The 17,220-nt window shown below is 41.4% G+C and overlaps 1 protein-coding gene and 1 pseudogene across 4 annotated transcripts in view; one reads left to right on the forward strand and one right to left on the reverse strand.

Annotated features, from left to right (window-relative positions):
* Nucleotides 1-1,678: 1,678 nt before the first annotated feature.
* Nucleotides 1,679-2,947, reverse strand: LOC117029291 (zinc finger CCCH domain-containing protein 15-like; annotated as a pseudogene).
* An 8,437-nt stretch (nucleotides 2,948-11,384) lies between these two features.
* SPATS2 (spermatogenesis associated serine rich 2) overlaps nucleotides 11,385-17,220 on the forward strand; it is a 106,661-nt gene continuing 100,825 nt past the window's right edge. For 2 of the 4 annotated variants that reach the window (XM_033117456.1, XM_033117457.1), the window contains exons 1-2: nucleotides 11,385-11,675; nucleotides 13,950-14,006. The gene's annotated coding sequence lies outside the window, so the exon portion shown is untranslated. The remainder of the gene's footprint in view (nucleotides 11,676-13,949; nucleotides 14,007-17,220) is intronic. The other 2 variants (XM_033117458.1, XM_033117455.1) reach the window with 1 other exon arrangement.

Raw genomic sequence — 17,220 nt, forward strand, 5'->3', positions numbered from 1 at the left:
ACTTGTCTTTTGATTGAGCATGGGTTTTAGAGTCAGAAGGGTTAGGATTAGGATTTTTAATCTGGTTCCATGATTTTCTAGCTACTGTGTGTGATCTTATGATTTTGGGTTTCTTTAGCTTTAGCTTCCTCTAAAATTGAGATAATAGTATGTACTTTTAAAGGGTTGCTGTGGTAAAAAGGATAGCATATGTACAGTGAGCAAATATGACTAATAACTCCCTTTCCTCTTTTCAGCCTATGTAAGGAGATAGGACTTGAGTGTCTAATGAGTTAACTAGTATAGAATGAAGGTTCTACCTGGAAGGCTGAATTTTCTGAGTATATTTTGTAATTTTTAAAAAAAATTCCTTTGTTTTCCTGTAAATCACTGTATGAATGCTTACACATAACCATCAGAAAGAAGTAAAAAAGAATGCTGCGTTGTGTTGTGGTGGTAGGATTACAAGTGGTCCCTCTCCCCCCTCCCTCTTCTCTAGACTCTTTCTTGTTTTATAATTGAGAAAAATAGCCTTTTGTGGCTATTTATGGGGAACCACAGAAGTAGTTTGGGTTTGGCCCTTCTTGGGCTTTAGTTTTAAACTGGGGCAGAGCTCGTCTGAACCAGTTGTGATGGCAGAAGGCCTGAGAATTAGACAACTCCGAGGGTGAGATGAATTTCACGGGAAGGAGATGGAAAACTGCTTGTAAGATGGCCCTTTTCACCTGCACATTCTCCTTGCACAACTCTTGTTATCCTTTGGCAGATTCATTTCAATTAGGGAGACTGTTCCCTGACATCTGGAGTCTCAGTCCTTCTATGCAGAAAAGCAGAAGAATTTATATTTTATGAAGTGCTACACAATATGGGTGGTCTGCTGCCCAACTCTTACCCCCATTGGTCACTTTAGTGTGGATTGGTATTAAGTTTTCCACAGGAAAGAGTTTTGTGGGTTGGAGCTGGGGCACTAGATAAGAAGTGAGAAAGAGGTGAAAGCATATTTATCACCTCTTAATAGGAAAGACTGGTTAAACCATGTTTAGATTTCATCTTCCTTCTTGTCCTGGCCCAGACTTTTTTTTTTTTTTAATGTATGACGGTCTTTATTTACAATTTTATTGGCAAAAAAGAGGAAAAAGTTTAAAACAGTTTAACACGGCGTTGCAGCTGATCCTGTCAGATTAAAGAATTTTCATTTTAAATGTCCATCTAATTGTTCAAAAAGATACAATACTGAATCTGCATATGCTGTTTTTTTATGAAGTACAACACTCATATTTTAGGCAATCCTTTAAACATATAAATACACAAGAAATAAAATCATTCAAAACTGAATTTAAAAAAGGATATTTTAAATTTACATTTATGTTTTTCTTGTAACAACACATGAAAATCAAAAGCTGGAAAAGCAGTTACACTTCCTACTCGAGTGGACAGTTACACAATCAATCATTTTCTGCAATGACCATTATATTTTCAATTTATCATGAACTACTCTGAACTTACTACTATGAGATGTAGCCAAAGTCAGACGACAAGACGTAGAGAAAATATTCCTTTTTTGAAGGAGAGAGAGCCCTCCAGAATATCAGTGTGGGAAATAAACATCCGGTGGAACAATTCTAGGTGGAAAAAAATTAATGTGGACAATTTCAACTCATGCCGAGCGAGCTTAATTTTTTCATTGATTTGTTTGGTGTCATTCTTCTCAATCAAGTGTGTTTAATTCTTCTTCTAGTTCATGCAAATCTTCCCCAGTAAGAAGATTTTCATCAACGGCAACAACATCAATGGCTCCATTTTCTTGTTCCTCCCCTTCGCTGTCCTCTTCTTAATCACTTCTTTCACCATTTTCAGCCCTACCTCCGGAGGCGTCACTTAATTTGTTTTCATTTTTTTCTGAAGTATGTGTGCTGAATCTTACAAGATTAGTCACAGTAATACCTGTCTCCATCTAATCTCTTGGGATGTACAGGCTTAAGTCTATGTCATTCACACTCACTGAATCATCACGTCATCACCACCTGTACCCTGGGTATAACGGGTGTCATCTGCTTCCTTGTCGTCATCATCAACTAGTCCAGGCAGAATTCAAACACCTCACGACCACTGATCACTCTAATGCTTTCCCTGCTTTGAAGTCCACTGTTCTTCCCATAGCTTGCTCAAGTTTATCAATCTTTTCTCGTCTTTTCCTTTTCTTCCAGGCAAGAAAAGATTCTAGAGTAATTTTGGTAACATTCGGACCTAGGGCAGAATGCTCTCTTTCAATTAGGTCTTCTAATAAAATTTCGTCTTCTTTCTCTTCTTTCTTTTTATCTTTTTTCAACACAAATCCAGGAGGAAGTGCATGATGATACCTGCAAATATCACCCTCTCCAGGGCATACCCCAAACCAGCCATATTGTTGTTTTCAATAGCTTCAAGGAAATGCTTGCACACTATTTGAGTGTTTGTTTTTTTCTTTTCTGCCTCACTGTGCTTCTTGTTCATTATGTCTTCCAGTTTTTTCTTGTCTCAATTATCCATAGTATCTTTTTCAAGTTCTTCATCTCTTGCATGTAAACACTTCTCTTTTCACACTTTCTCTCCAGAGTCAGGTCATGAGAGAATTTACACTTATCTCCTTTAGTACATTGTCCTTGCTTGAAGAATGCACATACCACGGATTTGGGATCTGCACCTTTACTTATTTTTTGAGTAGCAACTACAGGTTTGAACAGCTCATTTAGCTCTTGTAATTCTTCTTATCATCTTTCTTCAATTTCTTTTCAGCTTCACTTTGTGCTACCTGATGTGGATTTTGTTGACCAAATTTAACTTGATGAGTGACAGCCTTGATAAACTTCTGTTGCTTTGCTCCTTTTTTATTCTTTAGACCAAAAGTTTTGTCTTTGATAATCTTCTCCTTCTTTTTCTGCTCCGCCTTTTTGCTGCCCCTGACCTACGCCTGTTTCTTGGGGGGCATCGCGGAGACAGGTGGCACCAGCCAGACTTAAGCAGAGTTGGACCCTGTCAGGGTATCTGGTTCTGTGGCAGGAAAAGGAGGAAGACGCTGCCACCCCAGATTCTTTTTTTTAAGGATAATGATCTTTTATTGAACTATTTCTAGATTCTAGGCAACTTGTTAAGCACAATACATATGGTGATGTCAATCAAGTGATTCCATCAACTCCTCAGAGGTTATTTCCACTATCTAGATAAGTAGACAGTCATAGGAAGATTCAGTAATTTACCCAATGACTTTTAAGTGGCTAAGCTGGGGTTTAAATTCTGACTATTGTGACATAAATTTGTGCTATCAGCCATGACATTTTATTTCTATTGCTATTTTTTAAAATTGAGGTATAATTATCATACAACATTATATTAGTTTCAAGTTACAACATAATGATTTGATATTTTTATATGAGGTCTGACAATTAAGCTTGCGAACTTATCCTAGAAAAAGTGCTACATACCTTATTGCTGAATATCACTCTGGTCATCTTCGAAGTACTCCCCTTGGGAAGTTATGCACCAATGACAGCATCTAGTTCACCCTTCAAAGCAATTTTGGAACTTTTTCTGGAATGACCATCAGAGCTGTATTACCCTTGGTCTCCTGAATGTCATCAAAATGTCTTCCTTTCAATATTTCCTTTATCTTCATGTAAAGAAGTCATTGGGGGCCAAATCAGGTGAGTAGGGAGGGTGTTCCAATACAGTTATTTGTTTACTGGCTAAAAACTCCTTCACAGACAGTGCCGTGGGAGCTGGTACATTGCAAGAGCCATGAATTGTTGGCCAAAAATTCAGGTCGTTTTCATCCAATTTTTTCTTTTTCTTTTTCTTTTTCCCCCCTTTTTCTGCCTCCTCCACCCACTGCGGTTCAAGCTGTTGTTTCTCAGTCTAGTTGTGTAGGACACAGCTCCCTGGCCCATGCTGGTGTTATGAGCCTTGCACGGTTGGCCGCTCACAGCAGCCCACGCCAACCTCCCGCTGCTCAACGGCTTGAACCGAGTGGTGGGGAGGCAGAAAAAGGGGGGGAAAAAAGAACACAAACCAACAAAAGACCACCTCTTGGTGGGAACCCACTCTTCATCTCATATCCCACTAAGTCTCTTCCTTTTTCTAGATTAAACATCCCCTTGTTTAAGGAAGCACTGTAGAAAAAGCATGAATGGAGAAGTGAGGAGATCGGTTGACTTCTGCCAGATGGGGTTGACTTCCGCCTCTTGCATGACAAGTCAGCTGACTTTGGATGAGCCACTTCACCACTTTGGGCCTCAATTTTTTCCTTGCAGTGTGAGGAAGTTGAACTCAGATGACCTCTAAGATTGCTTTCAACACTGGATTCTGGGTTCTTTTTTTCAGCGCAGGCTTGTGTTAAATGGTTTGGTTTATCATCTGTCTACATTCTTGTGGACACTGTCTTGGGAAGAAAAGAAAATATTTAATTGCTCAAAGAACAATATAATGGTTACTATTCCCCAACCCCCTCCCCCCAAAAATTCACCTTTATCAAAGTGTTTTCATTTATTTATGTTCTCTTCTAGTCCTCATCCACAAATTTACATAATTAATTTTTCATGATTGGATCATATCAGGGATATTATTTTATACTGTTTTTTACCCCTCATGGAATCTTGAGCATTTATATATATGTATAACTATGAAATCTTCATATACCTGTATTTTATTGAGATGTAATTCACATGCCATAAAGTTCACCATTTTAAAGTATACAATGTAGTGGTTTTTAGCATATTCATAAGGTTGTGCAAACATCAACACTGTCTAATTCCAGAATGTTTTTACCACCCCAAAAAGAAACTCCATATCCATTAACAATCGCTCTCCATTCTCTCCTCCCTCCAGCTCCTGGCAACTACTAATCTACTTTCTGTCTCTATAGATCTGCCTATCCTGGACATTTAATATAAATGGAATCATACAATGTCTCCTTTTGTGTCTGGCTTCTTTCACTTATTTTCAGGATTCATCCACGTCGTAGCATGCATTATCACATTGTTTTTTTTCAAATAACGTCATTATATTTTAATGCTGTATAATATTCCGTTGTTTAGGGGACGTTTAGGGTATTAATATATATATTTTTGTTGTTATAAAGAATGCTGCATCGATATCTTCATGCTTCTAATTCATCTATTCTCTCGAATTATTTCAGAATAAATTCCCATGGGTGGGATTACTGGGTCAAAAGGTATGAACATTTTTATGGCTCTTGTCAATATTGCTCTTAAATTGTGGTGCCCAGAACGAAATGCAATTCTCAGATGTGTTCAGACAGAACAGGGTACTGTGGGTTATTAAGTTCTCAAGGTCTGGACAGTATATCATCTTTTAAATCAAGCAGCCTAAGAATTTATTAGCTTTTTTTTGGTTGCTCACTGAGCTTATGGCTAATAAGGCCCTTAGATCTTTTCCTAGGCACTGTGTCTTAAAGCTATGTTTGCATTTACTCTATGACCCAGGGGCTTTTGAGGACTCCCTGACTAGAATTTAGTATTTCTTTGTTTTCTTTCTTCTTTAACAGTGGGTGGTCCTAACAAGCTAGCAGGAGGTATGGGTTTATTGCAGTCTTAGCTAAGAACTGCAGATGGCGCCTTAAGGCTGTCTCAAAGATAAATTTTTTTTTTTTTTTTTTTTTAGCTAACAGCACCTCTATAGCAGGTTCCTTACAAAAGGAGAGTCAGTCCTCCCCTTTTGTGGGGAAGGAGACAACTGTGAGGTTGAATTTGTGTGTTATTCAGGGTAAACTCCAACTGAAACATGTTTTCTAATTGTCATTTCAACTCCTAGGGGGTTCTGGGGCAGTGTATTTCATGTTAGAACTTTGCTTGAACACACATTTCAGGCCATTGCTTTGGCTTTTGAAGTTCATACCCTGACAAGCTGATTTTTTGTTTCTTCACGTTCCTTGCCATCTCTTTCTCTTAGTCACTGCAAGGGATTGAAACTTGTTCAACAAGCTGGTTTTGTTTGTTTGTTTTGCTAAGGTGGGTTTTGAACAACAAAAGCAGAAAATGTATGTAGGGTTCTAGCTAAATGAGGTTTCATTTCAATAGTTTGTTACTCTTTTAATTTTCCTTTTCCTTTCCCTCCCAGCTGTCTTCTTTCTCCCCACCTCTCATCCACCCTTTCCATAGTCCATCTGCTTATTTGCAAATTATAACTTTAAGCAAGACCTTGAATGTTCTGGATTTAAACCTCACTGACAAGTTTCAACAGAACAAAGTAGTGCCTTGTGTGGGAAAATTGGAAGGGCTTCATTTTAACTAATTCTGTACCAGACTTTAGTCCCATATCTGGGCTGAGAAAAGTTGCAGGGAACATCCTCTGCTGGGCAGTGACTGAGTTAGCATGTGAACCTGGCTTTGCAAGCACCACCTGAAAGGGCATTTTTTTCATAGCATCAGGCACATTACAGATGAATTACCATCAAGAAAAGAATAGGAGGAGTCTTGGGGGAATATAAATGTCTTCTATTCATGTGCTTCCTATTTACAAGTCTGACTGTCAGTGAGGCTTATGTTACTCCCCCACCTCTTCTTCCTCATCCATAACCACCAGTTTGGACTTGGCTTCTCTTGCTTCTTTCTCCTTTTCACTCCTATGGTCCACAGCAGAGAGTGTACATTTACTGCTTTTCTATATAACTTGGGTTGGAAAGCAATTAACTGCTTAGTCCAGGCAACTGGTGCCATTATTTTTATATTCGTCGACTGGAAACTCATTGCCTAATAGCAAGTTGACTTTTTTTGCATAGCTAAGAGACTGATCCTTTCAGATCTATCTCCCTTCAAACTCTAATTCTTTTCAATCAGTGTGTTTCTTGTTCTCATGTTAATGCCTTTGCTGATGTCACTCTTCTTTCCTATAATTCTTTTTTCTTTCTGCTCATCGAAATCTTTATACTTCTTTTATGATCCAACTTAAGGTTTATCCCTAAATGATGCCTTCACTGATTAATTCCATCTCCAGTAATCTTTCCCCTTGAATTCCTTCAGCATTCTGTCTAGTCTGTATCATTCTATCTAGCATTTTCTTACATGTTGCCATGTAATCATTCTGTCTCATGTTTGGAAGTCTTGTCTCCTTAACTGTGTCAAAGCTCCTTGTAGGCAGGGACTGTCTTCTCCCAATGTAACCAATAGGACATTTACTAAATGTGGTAACTTGTTATTTAATAATTTAGAGCCTTAGTTTCCTCATTGTCACATAAGGATAATGATGCCTGCATCACAGGGATGTTGAAACAATCAAATGAGACAATGTGTTGAGAGCACTTTATAAAACACAAAACACTTACAGAGGATAGACATTATTAATTTTTGAAAAATCATGACAATCTGTATAAATGAAAGAGCATTCTGAAATTCAGTAAATGAACTTACAGTAAAGCAGTATTAGTTATATATCTTACACATAGAAACAAATTCGCTAAAGATCAAATTCAAGTTTTTAATGAAACTCAGTGTTTAAAATCTGAGTTTTGGTTTTGACATTGCCACAATTTAACCTTTGATAATTTAACGCCTTTTCTAGCTCTAAACATCTGATACACAACTGAATTTAGGTATCTTATCCATGTCTTTGGACCTCAGTTTTGTTATCTGTAAAATGAGAAATGCCAACCGAGTCAAAACCCTTTAATAGAACTTTATAGAATGGATGTTCAAAGAAACATTAATCTTGTACAGAAGATTCTTGGGAGAAAAAAAGTTTCTTTGGGGGAAGCTGCATACTATGTAGCATATTCTCTTCAATATTAGCAAATCACATTACCGTAGTAAATGCTCTGAGAAGTAAAGCGACCAGTTTAACTTGATGTTACCCAGGGTTTCCCAAACTTATTTGGAGTTGGAATAGTTTTTTTCAGATAACATCTATTTAATATTTCATGAAACTAATTTTCTAAGATACACAGTCTGGACTGCCAACATGAATATCTTAGCTATTGGGGGTAGTCCAAGCAAAGAGAAAAGTACACCTTATGAGATATTCTCCGCTAGTCTTCATGCCTAGTGTGGCTTGTAGCTTTAGTCAACAGAGACTTTAAAAACTCACGTTCTTCAGTTATAGTCACTGATTATCAAGTCTCCAAAATTATGAGTAAAATTTTTATGCCTCTTAGACTATAGTTTAACTTCAGCCTCTTTTTCTTCCTAATAAAAACATGGAATCTGGCAATCATTTACTTCAGATACAAAATATCAACTCAAAACAAAAATACAAGAAAAGTTCTCATCTCCAGGGTTTATATGAAACATATCAAATTAGGTCAGGTTAATATCTACAGAATATATCTGCCACGGTGAAGATTATGTCATGATTTATTTTTAGTTCTAGTTTGCCACTGGATCATTAGGTAACCTGGGATAAATTAATTCCCTTAAGGCTGAACTGAGACATATGGATGTTATTTCAAAACGATCTCCTTTTGTAATCCTTAGCAGTTACTCTAATCATTTCAGAAATTTGGTGGGGTTTTTTGTTGTTGTTGTTTGCTTTCTTCAGAATAGGTCACAAGAAGTACACATTCAATTTATTCCAGCATTTCTTTTCCTCCAATGTAATTTATAGACAGACTTTAGACAATTTGCAATTATGTCAAAGCAGGCAATGATCACTTTGTTTTATTGGGAAGTATAGCATACAAAATGGAAAATGTATAGGTAATATAAAGAACAAGGACTAAATTAATTTTAGTAACCCAGGTCCAAGAGGTATTTTTGAAAACATTTGTTCAGTGTCCTTTTAGAGAGGCTGAGTGCTACAAGGAGAAAGGACAAAGGTGGGCCATGCAGTAGGGGTACCTGCAAAACCCACTCAGCAAGACATATGCTCTATGTGACCCACCTTCCTCGTAGGGTTCTTTCTTTTATTTTTTATTTTCTTATTTATTTATTTTTTATTGGGGAACAGTGCGTTTCTTCACGGCCCATCAGATCCAAGTCAAGTCGCCGTCCTTCAATCCAGTTGTGGAGGGCACAGCTCAGCTGCAAGTCCAGTTGCCATTTTCAGTATTAGTTGCAGGGGCCACAGCCCACCATCTCATGTGGAAATTGAACTGGCAACCTTGTTAAGAGCTTATGCTCTAACCAACTGAGGCATCCGGCTGCCCCTGTAGGGTTATTTCTTGAGTAAAATTTGTGAGAAACATGTCTGTACTGCCACCCCAGGGACTGAGCAAAACGTTCCTCTCAACCACACTCAGAACTCTCCCTTAGAGATCTGTTAAACATGATATTGTTCATCTCATTAGATTTCCAATGATGTTTTACAGCTCTCCTAGACTGGGCCTAGGCATGCCTCTTAATCCACCTCCCTTTACTCTGAGTGGGATATCCACAAGTAAAAACTCTCTCTCATTAGACCAGGGCTCTCTTAGGAGAGGCATCATGACTTACCTAAATATACCATAAGGTTTCCAAGAATGGGGACTATATTTTCCTCCCAAAGAAACTATATCGCTTTTGCAGCAGCAACAGGCCCTACAATGAAGGTGTTTCTGGAGTGACTTTTAGTAGGTGAAATCAGTCATTATGGAACAAGATCTTGCATGCCATTTGTTCAGGTTCCATTCTTCAGTATGAAGTTTTCTATTAACCAGGGTCATATCATCTGGTTCCACCTGTGTATCGAAAGGAAGGGAAATTGTGGAAGAGTTAGTCACTCCTTCCACTTTGCTCCTTTGTGTTTCAGCACTTATCACATGTTATTATAGTTAATTATTTAATAGCTTATATCCTTTACAACTGGATACTCTCTTTTGGGATAATGATCTTGTTTCATTCTTTGTAAGTGACCCAATGCGTAGAACAATGCCTACCACTCATTGGGTACTTACATCAATTTAGTGAATGAAAAGAGAGCAGATATTTGGCTGGTCTCCTATTTGAAAGAAGATTCAATAGTAAGCAACACTTGGTGTAGTGCTGGATGACTTACTCTTCTGCTTCTTTATATCTGTAAATGATATGGTTGGATTAGATTAGGCATTATTAACTAGGGGTCATAGGCTCCAGATTTTTGACCCCCACCCCCACCCCATGCAAAATTAAAAACCAAAGGACCAGATGACTTCATAGACATTTACTATACTACTCCATTATGTGTACTACCACTGCAATGACAAACACGTGGAAACCAAAACTACATTGTGCCTGTGACTACACACACCCTTATATGCTCTAGGGTTTGTTCAGAGCCCCTTATGTTTTGGCCATAAAAGATAAAAACGTAAGGGAGGATTCTGATAAATCTTTTCAATGCTGATTGTCTAAATTCCCAGTTTGTGGCCACTCCTAACAGATGGCTCCTAACAGTGGAGTCAAGCACACTGGCTAGAAAGGTGCACAAATACTAGATGATTGTGCCCCCCAACCCCCAGGGGGAGGTTGGAAATCTGACCACAAAGGAGCATTCAACAGAAAGATTCGAAGGGTGGTGTGACTGACCACAGCCGCAGAGAGGGATGCAGACAGCTGAGCAGATCAGAAAACCGACTCAGCAACGGACTGGAGCCGTGTGTCAGGCGGATGCGGCCTAGAGAACCCTCAATTCGCTTCCCGGGTTATCCTGCACCAGGCCGGGGCAGCGCCTCCTTCCCTGGATCCACGACGGGCCTCTATAGCCTCCCAGGAGGCTGAGAGGCCGCCTAGTCCGGATGTCCCGGCGATTCCCCGCAGCCGGTATCTTTGAAATGGCCCTTTCGAGTAAACCTTGGGTCGGGAAGGAGGCGAAGGGGAAAGTGGATTTAAGTTCTCGGGACAGAGACGTGAGCGGCTAAAGGGAGGGTGGCCTGAAAGACCGCTTCCCGGCCAGGATCTAGCAAGTAAAGTCCCTCGCGCGATTCCCCTCGGGGCGCCCGCCTTCGGCCACCTCCGGGGAAGTTTCGGCTCTTTCCGCCAGTTCCAGTTCGAGCTCTGCACTCCCAGCGCGCGCTATCCTCCACCCCACGCCGTCCGCTTTCTCTGGGCACGGGCCGTTTCGCACGTGGATACGAAGTCGCGTCCCACCCGTCCCCACTTGTCTAGTTTGTTCCCGACCCACTCTTCCAACCCTTCCCCTTCCTCGTCATCCCAATCCCCGGCGACCCCGGAGCTCCCTTAACTCAGGCGCGCGACCCAGCGGGCGGTGCGAGTCGCGAGGGACCCGGTCACAAGAGGAGCGGTAACCCGACCCACCCGAGTCCACCTCCCTCTCCGCGCCCCTCCACCCTCAGGTCCCGGGCGCGCGGGCCGCCTCGCGCCCGAGTCTCCCTCGCGCGCCGGTTGGCCGCAACCGCCTCGAGCTCGGCGTGCCGGGTTGTCGCCGGCGCGAGCACGCGCCCTGTGCGCTGGTTAGCTGGCGCGCACGCGCCCGTGCAGGCTCCGGGGCGGGGCGAACAGCACGAGCCCCGGCGGGGTCGGTGGGGACGGGCTGGCGCTCCGGCCCCCGGCCGCGGCCGCGATTCCCAGCCCGCGGGCCGGCGGAGAAGGGAAGCGGGGTTAGGAGCGGTGGGGGCGGGGCGGCGTCCAGCTCTGGGAGAGCTGTGGGCGGAGCGCGGCGGCGACGGCGGCGGCGGCGGCGGCTCTAGAAAACGAGAAGGAGGCGGCGGAGCTCCTTTCCTCTTCTCAGACCCCGGAGCGTCCGGGACGCAGAGCCCGGAACTGGAGGGACGCGGCGACTGCGGGGGCCCGGCGTAGGTGAGGCTGAGGGTGCTGGGTGGTGGGGGTTGTTGGGGGATAAAGGGCGCACAGAGGTGCACAGAACGGGCTTTAGGGAGGGCACGGGGGAAGGGGTAGCTGTTGGGGGTTGGGGTACGGAAAGGAGGGAGATGTGAGCCCTTCGGGACGTGGAGTGCCAGATGGTGAAAGGTTTCTGGGGTCAGTAGGGCGGGCCGAAGCCCACGGGTCCGAGTTGAGGTGTTTCCAGAGGCATAGGCCGGGGAAACAATGGAGTGAGGGGGGACTCTGGTGTGACCGTGTGTGGGGTGTTGGATTTTAAGAAACAACGAGAGATGGAAAAGAATGAAAGAATGGGTCATTTAGGGTAAGTACAATGAATTGGGAATGCAGTGGAGATGCGTAAGGTCATCTGCGCGGGTGCCCGAGGTTCTTAAGATTTGGGGCAAAGTGGGATTTAAAAATAAGAGATAGAAGGGCATTCTTGGAATTGTGGGAGGGGGGGGAAGAGTGGAAAATAAGGTAAAGAGGGGCAGAGAAATAAAATAGATGTGGTTTGGGCTGGAGTTAAAGCAGAAGGGTAGATCTAATGAGTACCGAGTAGGTGGACTAGAGTGGCATCTTTCTCCGAATTCATCCACGATGATTGGGTTCTTTTAGAAGGTAGATTTTGGGCTTGTTCCTCGGCACTCTTCCTTGTGGAAGGAGTACAAGCTGCCTTTTACTAATTTGGTTATCATTTATAATCCGTTTCAATGAAAAAGCATGTCTATAATACTTATTTCTCCTTTGTTCACCAGGTTACTGAACATAATTTACCTGAAGTTAATGAAACAGGAGAGGACAGGTTACCAAAAATAAGGGGTCTTGTCAGTGATGATGCAGAGTTCAGGGTGTTTGGGGGAGAACTGAGAGTTTGTTTTTCATTTAGACCAAAAGGTGATGAATAGCCTTGATAAAATCGAAGTTAGCTGTACTTTTTAGAATCGCAGTTTTTCACTGAGAAATGTTCATGTACCATCTGCTACTGATTTTATGCTCGTGGGAGAGAGTTTGGGTGCTGCCTCAAGAAATTCTTGATGCCGGTTTCAAATTATCAGGCTGCCTCATACCTTCCAGTTTGAATTAAGGTGATTGGAAAATATTTCTGGGGTTATGATCTTTGCATTTCCTTGATACTTGGATTTCTAGACTAAGTTTTTAATGGTATGCGATACAGGATTGCTGATTTTGAAATTAGTTACCATTATGTGTTCATAAATAGCTTTTTATTTATTGGGCATTAAGTTTTGCTGACTCATTTAAGATTTCTTGGAATTCATCAGTTTATATTTTTCAGCTAGGTTTCAAATAGTAACATTAGGCCACTTGATAAAGGTCCAAAAATATTTTTCAAAATTGTCGCTTTTCTTATGTGTTATAAAAATGGAACAAAGCAAGAAGTGAGTGCAATGTCCTCATTAGTAATGTGGCTGTTTATTGACCTCTTTCAGTGGGCTAGGCAAGGTGCTGAGATTTGTTTTGCATGCATTATCTCATTTAATCTAACCCTTACAATTATTTCCTACTTTATAAATTAAGAGATGAAATAACTTACTGAGGTCACAGAGCTAGTAAATAAAGCTGAATTCAGACCCAGCTCTGCTGGAGGCCTTTTTTAAGTCTGCCTGGTGGTTCTTCTGCTCTCTCGGTCCTCCAATATTGGTTGTAGTACAAGCAGCATGAATTGGTTGAAACTTGAGTCTGCTATGCTAATAGTGATTTAGATGAAGATTGGGTTAGTGGGCTACATCTGTAGAGTTTATCGAATGTTTACTGCTCCTGTGATTTAACAAATCTTCTGGGGTCCTGATAATAGGGCTAAAACATCTTGCTGAGGGTTTGTCCTGTGAGCACACTTTATTTTCTGTTTAGTCTAGTGTATTGCTGAAGTACTGTGCATACGTGGCACTCGCTTCCTTGTAGAAGTCAAGACAGCCAGTTGTGGAGCCACAAGTTCACTCTGGAAAACAATAGGAAACTGCTGAGTGCTCAAGAGTCCCCCAAGCACCTGTCGAGACCACAGTTGGTACTGGTATTATCTCTAAATATAGAGAGGATCCTCTTAGAAACTCAGAGCGAAACAGCTAGAACTGAGAGAAACAGCTGGGGTCTGAGGGAGGAGCCATAGGTTAGGCTAAAACATCAGCACAGCCCCTGGAGGCTGATCCAGGAGTAGCAAAGGGCTGCAGTTACTGGTTAGTGAATGGCATGAGGGGAGAGAATTTGAATTTGTTGAATATTTATGTATTCTAGGCGCTGAACTCACTGTGTTATATGTATATTATAAGATCTTCAAACAATCCTTTTAAGGTAGGCGTAAGCATTTATCCCCATTTTTCAAATGAGGCTCAGAAAGGTTAAGTAACTGTACAAAGTCACTTAATAATGGCAGTGAAGAAGTTTATAATAATAATAATAATAATTATTATTAAAATTTTATTGGGGAATATTGGGGGTACAGTGTGTTTCTCCAGGGCCCATCAGCTCCAAGTCGTTGTCTTTCAATCTAGTGGAGGGCGCAGCTCAGCTCCAAGTCCAGTTGCCGTTTTCAATCTTTTGTTGCAGGGGGTGCAGCCCACCATCCCATGCGGGAATTGAACTGGCAACCTTGCGATTGAGAGCTTGCGCTCTAACCAACTGAGCCATCCGGCCGCCCCCATTATTATTATTATTATTATTATTATTATTATTTTGATTGCTGCTTGCAGGTTCCCACTCTAGAGCCACCATATTAAAGTGGGGAACTTAAAAGTCACTCCTCAGGATCCACTGTGCTTCCCTGTTAGAAATAAAACTGGTTATTTCAATCTTGCTGCTTCCATTGGAGACTGGAAGGAAAAGCTTTTTTTTTTTTCTCCTGATTTACTTGTTGGGAAGAAGAGCCCATTCATTATTTAGCAAATTAACTCTTATAGAATATAATTCAACTTCTTCAATTACTTGGTGTATATCTGTAGCAACATGAACATGGCATGTCCATCCTTCTATTCTGAGGACTTGCCTTTCTAGGCTCCGGGGGTTAACAGTGAAGCATGCCTGTTACAGACTGTTACCACTTCTCTTGATATGTTATTGCCACAAAAGTTTGACCATCATTCTTGCTTGGTTACTTTAAAAAAGTTGTGGTAAAATAAGCATAACATAAAAGTTACCATTTAAGGGCCCACCCGGTGACTCAGGCGGTTGGAGCTCCATGCTCCTAACTCCGAAGGCTGCCGGTTCGATTCCCACATGTGCCAGTGAGCTCTCAGCCACAAGGTTGCTAGTTCGATTCCTCGAGTCCCACAAGGGATGGTGGGCAGCGCCCCCTGCAACTAAAGATTGAACACAGTACCTTGAGCTGAGCTGCCACTGAGCTACCAGATGGCCAGATGGCTCAGTTGGTTGGAGCGTGTCCTCTCAACCACAAGGTTGCCGGTTCGACTCCCGCAAGGGATGGTGGCTGTGCCCCCTGCAACTAACAACGGCAACTGGACATGGAGCTGAGCTGTGCCCTCCACAACTAAGACTGAAAGGACAACAACTTGACTTGGAGAAGAGTCCTGGAAGTACACACTGTTCCCCAATAAAATCTTAAAAAAAAAAAGTTACCATTTAAGCCATTTTTAGATGTACAATCCAGTGGTGTAAGTACATTCGCATTGCTGTGCAACCATCACCACCATCCATCTCCAGAACGTTTTTCTTCCAAACCTCAACTCTACCTATTGAACAGGAACTCCCCATTCCTGTCTTCCCCCCAGCCCCTGGCAACCACCATTCTTCTTTCTGTCTTTATGAATGTGACTACTCCAGATACCTCATACAAATGGAATCATAGTATTTGTTCATTTGTGTCTGGCTTATTTCCTTAACACAATGTCTTCAAGGTTCATCAGTGTTTTAGTCTATGTCAGAATTTCATTCCTTTTTAGGACTGACTAGCATTCCATTGTATGTGTATACCACACCTTGTTGAGCCATTTATCTGTCAATAGACACTTGGGTTGTTTCCATCTTTTGGCTATTGAGAATAATTCTGCTGTAAACATTGGTGTACAAATATCTAATGAATCCTTACTTTAGTTCTTTTGGGTATATACCCAGAAGTGAGACTTCTGGGTCATATGGTAATTCTATGTTTAATTTTTTGAGGAAGCTTTGTTACTTGTAAATGGTGGTTTTATTATGTGTTTACCTGAAGGTAGCACTTGGCCTTATGTTTGAGGGATAATGTTTCCTCTAACGTTTTCTGTACTGTTCACAGGACATTTGTACTGGAAATTATTCAAGAGGAAATGATTTATCCAGTTTTCACGGTTCTCTTTTAGCTTCTGCATACTCATATTTATGTATCATGACATGTGGCAAGCATATTAAAATGCATTTCAACTTATCAATAAAAGTACTTTCGAAAAACTTTTAGACATTTCAGGTGATGAAGAAAATGGGAGTTTCTGTTCTAAAGTGTGAAATGTGTCCAGTGTGGAAGGAACCATTTGTTACATGCAGGTCTTTCCAGTCATGCCTATAAATGTGGGTAATCATCTTAGGAACATTATCTGTAACTGTATCTGAAAAATGAATCAATAACATAGTAGAGCATTTTCAGTTTACTTTGCTGCCTTGGATTGAAATTCAGGGTACTTTTTTCATTTAAAAATGTTTTACATGTGTGAGCTGCTGGTTACTGCTAACCTTTGGTATCCCTTCATTCATTGACAAAAGTTTGAGTGCCTGCTATGTGCTTTAAATGTGTCAATAAGGTGGCTGTAATATAGGAAGTAAATTGGCTGAAGTCACTTGTTTGACTCCCATTTTCTTTCCTTCCCTTCATATGTGAGAGAGAGTTGTCATATAGTACCAAATGCAGTAGGCTGAAATAGCTGCAGACTGACAGTGACCTGCCTCTTAGGATGAGTCTAACCTCCCATTTCATTTTTTCCAAATGTCACAAGGTTAATTATCCCTGCATCTTGCTTCTGGAGATTATTAGATTACAAAGGGACTTAGGCTCATGTGCCATTTTCTGGGAGCCTCATCGGAGACTTAGTGAGCCCACATCTTGCCTTGGAGGTGGTCTGCTGGTTCTGAAATACTTCTAAAGATTTAAAGTTTGTAATTATCTTTTCTTTAGGTTATTGGATATCAAGCATTAGTCAGAGGCCAGCATTTAGTCTCCATGTTCAATTCTACTGTGGTGGCCTGTAGGGGTGGCTTCCTGAAATATGCATCATTATCTACACAGATTCTGCAGTAGTGCCAGGCCCTTAAAATAGTCCGCAGGGTCTGAGGATATAGCCACTAGCTAAAGGCAACTTCTGCAGTCATGACTAATTTGTGGTTAGGGGTGACCTGCGAATTCTTACTAGTTCAAGCCCTAAATAATAACCTCGGATTGCTGGTAAGGAGGATTTTTACATTACTTAATTAGCAAAAGGACATAATTACTAGTTGGGGAGTGTGTGTGTGTTCTTTAGAATTGGCTAAAGGGTATTGGGACTGAGGAGAAAGGTATGTGATGAGGCCGTTACATGACTATAAA

Source organism: Rhinolophus ferrumequinum, chromosome 10, assembly GCF_004115265.2.
Source record: "Rhinolophus ferrumequinum isolate MPI-CBG mRhiFer1 chromosome 10, mRhiFer1_v1.p, whole genome shotgun sequence".
Lineage (NCBI taxonomy): Eukaryota > Metazoa > Chordata > Mammalia > Chiroptera > Rhinolophidae > Rhinolophus > Rhinolophus ferrumequinum.